Source organism: Odontomachus brunneus, unplaced genomic scaffold (assembly GCF_010583005.1).
Source record: "Odontomachus brunneus isolate Ranch 3 - 2012 unplaced genomic scaffold, Obru_v1 Obru_scaffold_055, whole genome shotgun sequence".
Taxonomy (NCBI): domain Eukaryota; kingdom Metazoa; phylum Arthropoda; class Insecta; order Hymenoptera; family Formicidae; genus Odontomachus; species Odontomachus brunneus.
The window spans coordinates 592,811-598,981 of record NW_022639505.1 but is presented as its reverse complement, the minus strand read 5'-3'; the positions used below and the strand labels follow the sequence as shown (position 1 = coordinate 598,981).

The 6,171-nt window shown below is 34.5% G+C and overlaps 1 protein-coding gene across 3 annotated transcripts in view; it reads left to right on the top strand.

The window, feature by feature from the left end:
* The window catches only part of LOC116845667 (protein rhomboid), a 561,105-nt gene that overhangs the window by 517,104 nt on the left and 37,830 nt on the right, over positions 1-6,171 (top strand). The window lies entirely within an intron of this gene.

The window sequence follows — 6,171 nt, the reverse complement described above, 5'->3', positions numbered from 1 at the left end:
ATTAATAGTACACATACTTCAATATAAAAAAATTAAAATTAAACCGAGTTGCGAATTACACGGAAAATGTCCCATATACAATATATATAATAAATATATAATAAATCTCAGACGATCGTTACAGAAAGAAAACTATGGGTAATAGAATGTTTATTGTCGGATTTTATGCACAAAAATCTGATCAATTCCATGTGACAAATTACTTACAACCACTTTACTATACATTTATAATTACGAATGACAAATACTTTTTTCGCAGTATCATTTCGGGTACGATTACAACTATTGCGTTTTCTTCTGGATTAACGTAATTCGTAGACTTTCTCGCGAGTATTCTTAATCCTTTAAGTCATAGTGTATTATATATAATATACACCTTTTTTAAAGCAGTTTTCACGAATTTAAACTAATTTGTAGAGACTTCGAGGCGGTAAATGTGGATTCATTATGAGACTTAGATGTTTCTTTAACATAATTATCTGCATACAACATTAAATTTTGCAAATTTAATTATTCCTAAACAAACAAAAAATGGTATTTTTTGAAAAAAATTCATTTGCCAAAAATATTGCAAAGTAAACCTATGGAAAAAATGGCTTGGTTGATGCCTTTTGAGCTGCAGATGATGACGCAACCTCAAAATAAAAAGTGTGTTAGTTTTTCTATCTCAAGTTTAATTGAAGAAAAAGGATAAAAATGTCAATAAATTTTTATGGAAAAATATATTGCTCAAATAGAAAAATTATTTATGGAAATTGTATCTATCATTAATAGTACACATACTTCAATATAAAAAAATTAAAATTAAACCGAGTTGCGAATTACACGGAAAATGTCCCATATACAATATATATAATAAATATATAATAAATCTCAGACGATCGTTACAGAAAGAAAACTGTGGGTAATAGAATGTTTATTGTCAGATTTAAAAATTTTTAAATTGAAGATGGCGCACTCAATGTGGCGAGCTAAAATACCAATAATCGAGATAAGTTATATTTTCTTCCGTAACTGAGTGAAGTTGAGTCTGAGAATAGCTTGAATTTCAAAAAAGTGATTTTGAATTCGTGATTAGCGACACCAAAAATCCTCAAATAGTAATTTTCATGGAAATCGAGGGAATTTTAAAATTGTCGCCTGTCATGTTGGATCTTCCATTTAAATTTTCAAAAACTGACTTTAAATTCGTAATTAGCGACCCCAAAAACATCCAGATATCGATTGAACAAAGGAAAAGTTTGTGCAGAAAAATTCGTGACTTAAAGGATTAAATTTCGTCGCGATGCGAAAGGACTCTCGGCGTAGCTCTTTTCCTGTTCAACGCGTATCCTCGATAATTATTCGGGGTATATTCCGAACTGTGTTAGTTCGGCTTATTTTTATTTCTAGATATTGGCAGCTAAACCGAGAAGTGTTCTGAATTCAACATAACCTGTAAATGTTATCGTATATTATCGTATATTATAAATTTGTAAAAGTGAAAAAATAGAAGGTATATCCAAAATATTCTTAGAAATCAGAAACCGCAATAACATTAATTATACTTTTTTTTAGTAACAAAAGGTGTTTATGATTTAGCTCATAATGGTAAGCACTATAATGTTATTGCAGAAGCAAATTTTTTATTATTAAATTAAAATTTAATATTTTATACACAGAGAGAGAACAATTTGTTGAATCAAATAAACGTTTCTTTGGAATAGTTCAAACAAATTATTTGGTTGACACAACAAAAATATTTTTTTGGAACTAAGCCGCAAATAAATATTTTTATTACGTTTAACAAAATTTTGTTCGATCAATCAAAAAATACAGTTAGACTATTCCAAAGAAGTGTTTATTTGATTCAAACAAATCGTTTTTTTATGCAGCGTTAAAAAATTTGTAGACCCATTATATGCAGCAAAATTTTTAATAATGCAAAAATAGAAATATCCAGAATTATTTAAAGACAATTCTGCAATGAATGCAATGCTCTACGAACAAAAAGTTTTGGAATTATCAGACAGGTCTAAAAGTATAAAACTTTATGTTTCAAGTAACATTTATGACCGTGCTAACGTTGATGAGTAAACTCACAATAAGAAAGATCTTTTTTGCATATTATTTTTTATTTTCCATTAAAAGTTTTCATTCCTACAGATTTCTGTTTATTTTTACTCTTTGCACGATTATTCAGAAATTCGAAAAGAAAACAATTTGTCAGATGTAAGCTGTTGATATTTACAGGTTAAGTTGGTTTCGGAACACTTCTCGGTTTACTTAAGTAGTTGCCAACATCTAGAAACAAAAAGAAGCCGAACTAACACAGTCCGGAATACACCCTCGGTATCGATATCTGCCGGAAAGCGGCGCGTTTCGGTCGTGAGCCACCTAATTCCGCGCGTCTCGAATAATTGCGCCCCTTGTTCGGATTGAATTCGACTGGAATCACTTACTAAGCGGACGCTAATAATTCATCGCGGGTAATTCGAGGCGCTCGCCTACTCGCGGCGAATTGATGTTTGCATCCTTAATGCGTTTCCACGTCGCTTCGGTGCGCGCCCCGGCTTAGACGCGATTTGCGCTCTGCGGGAACTTCGTGCAGGTAGTTTACGAAACACGCTCGCTCCGCGCGGTTTTCCCATGAAGGCTGCGACGAAGTACGGATGTATGTAGGTCGCGCGCGCGTTAATGACCAGTGCGTTGACGACGGATCCAATTGAATCGCGAGCAACAAGAATGCCGCGCGCGAAGGTATAATGCAAACGACGCAAGCCGCGTAAAATTGCATCTTTGGCGTGCTCAAGATCTCGTTTAACGCCGCGGAATTTTGCCTTCTGCGAGGAATTATCCTCACCGTCTACACTGAAAAAGAACTGGTAATCGTTGCTATCTAGTTACAGAATTTAAGGAGACTCGATTTTGAAACCTCAAATTAGCAGATTGTACGAATTTTTTTCTCTGAAACTATGCGGATGATAAATTCCAAACTTTGTGAGGTTATTAAGACATATTTTTATTAAAACTTTCTAATTTTTACAAGCAGAAATAATATTAGGTGTACAACTTTGCTTCCGCCGTTTTTCTATAGATAGCTTTAGCGGTAAGTGGTGGTCGAAATAAATAGATCGTAGACGTCATACAATAAACTTGAGCATCTGTCAACATAACCCCATAGAAACATTAGTCGATTTGTGTCTGCATCATAAAGTTATTCTTGATTGAAAATGTCAGTTTACGAGCCAAATTCTCGTCATTTGCGGGAGGTTTTAATTTTCTGCTTCAATATGAAGAGATCTGCGGCTGAGACTCATCGAATGCTCTCAAATATTTATAGTGAGACCGCTATTAGTGAAAGAACATGTCGTGAGTGGTTTCAACGCTTCAAGAACGGTGATTTTGACGTCGAAGACTAGCATAATGGAAGAGAGAATGTTTTAGAAGATGCAGAATTGGAGGCATTACTTGATCAAGACTCATGTCAAAATCAAAAAGAATTGGCACGATCATTGGGAGTGACTCAACAAGCCATTTCAAAACGTCTCAAAGCCATGGGAATGATTCAGAAGCAAGGAAATTGGGTGCCGTACGAATTGAAGCCGAGAGATGTTGAACGGCGTTTGTTTGCTTGTGAACAGCTGCTTGAAAGGCAAAGACGGAAGGGATTTCTGCATCGCATTGTGACTGGGGACGAAAAATGGGTTCATTACGATAACCCCAAGCGCAGAAAATCATGGGGAGTTCCCGGCCATGCTTCCACGTCGACGGCCAAACCGAATATTCACGGCTCCAAGGTCATGCTCTGTATTTGGTGGGACCAGCTCGGCGTAGTGTATTATGAGCTGTTAAAACCGACTGAAACAATCACAGGCGATCGGTATCGAACGCAATTGATGCGTTTGAGCCGAGCATTGAAAGACAAACGGCCGCAGTACAACGAAAGTCACGATAAAGTGATATTGCTGCATGACAATGCTCGACTCCATGTTGCGAAAGTGGTCAAGACATACTTGGAAACGTTGAAATGGGAAGTCCTACCCCACCCGCCGTATTCTCCAGACGTTGCTCCCTCTGACTATCACTTGTTTCGATCAATGGCACACGGCCTGGCTGACCAGCACTTCCGGTCTTATAAAGAAGTAAGAAATTGGATCGATTCGTGGATCGCCTCAAAAGATGACCAGTTTTTTCGACGCGGGATTCGTACGCTGCCCGAAAGATGGGAGAAAGTAGTGGCCAGCGATGGACAATACTTTGAATCATAAATGTATAACCAGTTTTTTTACAATAAAGTCTCGAATTTTGGGAAAAAAACGGCGGAAGCAAAGTTGTACATCTAATATGTAAAATTATAGTTATAATATTGCAAAGTGTTTTTCATGGTCACCACGATTGCGAGTCTCTCCGTGATCTGAAACAAAAAAGCAAGTAAGAAAATTAATCTACAGACTTACTGCTATCGTCTGAAGTACGGAAATGCAAAACGAACTAGTTTTCAATTTAAGGCGTATAAACATAAAATTTAAAAAATGGACTAAACATTTTATGTTTATACGCCTTAAATTACTTGAAAACTGGTTCGTTTTGCATTTCCATACTTCAGACGATAGCGGTAAGTTTGTAGATTAATTTCCTTATTAATTTGCTTTTTTGTTTTAGACCACGGAGAGACTCGCAATTATGGTGACCATGAAAATCAACACCTTGCGCGCATATCATTATAACTATAATTTTACATATTATTTCTGCTTGTAAAAATTAGAAAGTTTTAATAAAATATGATTTAATAACCATACAAAGTTTGGGATTTGTCGCCCGCATAGTTTGAGGCCTCAAAATCGAGTTGCCCCCTTAAGTAAAAATTTAGTAACTATTTCATGAAAATAATAATCAAATACAGAGCAGATTTCATGTACAAAGGACTTTCAATTACAGTCAAATGAAGATTTTAATAATAATTACCAAATACGTAACATCTGTTGCCAAGTATTTGATGATTACTATCGTAAGTGTTATGAAATAATTGAATTCTGTTTGATGAAATATTTGGTAACTATTAATATTTAACTTGTTAAAGGAATGAAATATTTAGTGACTATCAATTGTACTTGTATTATATGTATCAGCTAATGATATTCGTCGCATGTGGACTGTTATTGAGTTGTTTCTAATATTTGCTAATAAATATAGCCACAAATTTCTTGAGAGTTATAAGAATATATTATAAGCGTGAGTCAAAGATATCATTGTAGAGCTTATAGAACTCACTAGTTTTTGTTCGATCATAAGGTAAAGCAACGGATGAGAGAGTTTGAGAAAAAATGCCGGTACAGAATCAAATAAAACCACGGACAGAATTTCATGTATAAAGTGAGAAAAAGCGTCGATGTAAAACATGAAAAATATCAATATTTTTAAAATTAAGTAGTTTTAAAGTAGGTAAATGCATTGTCCCCATACATCAATATATTGGCGGCCTCTGATTGTAACCTAATGAGTTAATCAATATTGCAACTTTACCGATTGCTCTTCTATGAACCATTTTCTCCTTTATTATTAATAACAGCATATTCGGTGATAGTAATTAGTCTGTTTTCCATTTAAATGTCCCGATATGCTAATCACTGTATTCCTATTAATCACTGCATCACTTCCCTTACAATTTATTTAATAAAATTCCTGAAATGCGTTCTGAAAAATCAGGTGTAAAACAATTATAATAAAACAATTTATTTACTCACAAAAAATCATCAAAGTTACACAGAGAGAATGATTTATCGAATCAAATAAATGTTTCTTTGGTATGGTCCAAACAAATGGTTTGATTGACACAACAAAAATATTTCTTTAGAACTAAGCCGCAAATAAATATTATTGTTGCGTCAAACAAAATTTTGTTCGATCAATTAAAAAATTCATTTGGACTATTCCAAAGAAGTGTTTATTTGATTCTCTCTGTGTAGGCATGATTTTAAGATCTTCAGGGTGGCATAAGGCCTTAAAAAAGGTGTATTATATAAGATACATTATGACTTAAAGAGTTAAGTGACGAACAATCTCGAAGCACGAATATACTGTGGACATAATATGCAGGGTGTCCCATTTTAAATTACGCACTTGAATATCTCATCAGGGGAGCCACCAATCCGAAAATAACCCTTACAAAAGTTGGGTTCGGAAATGAAC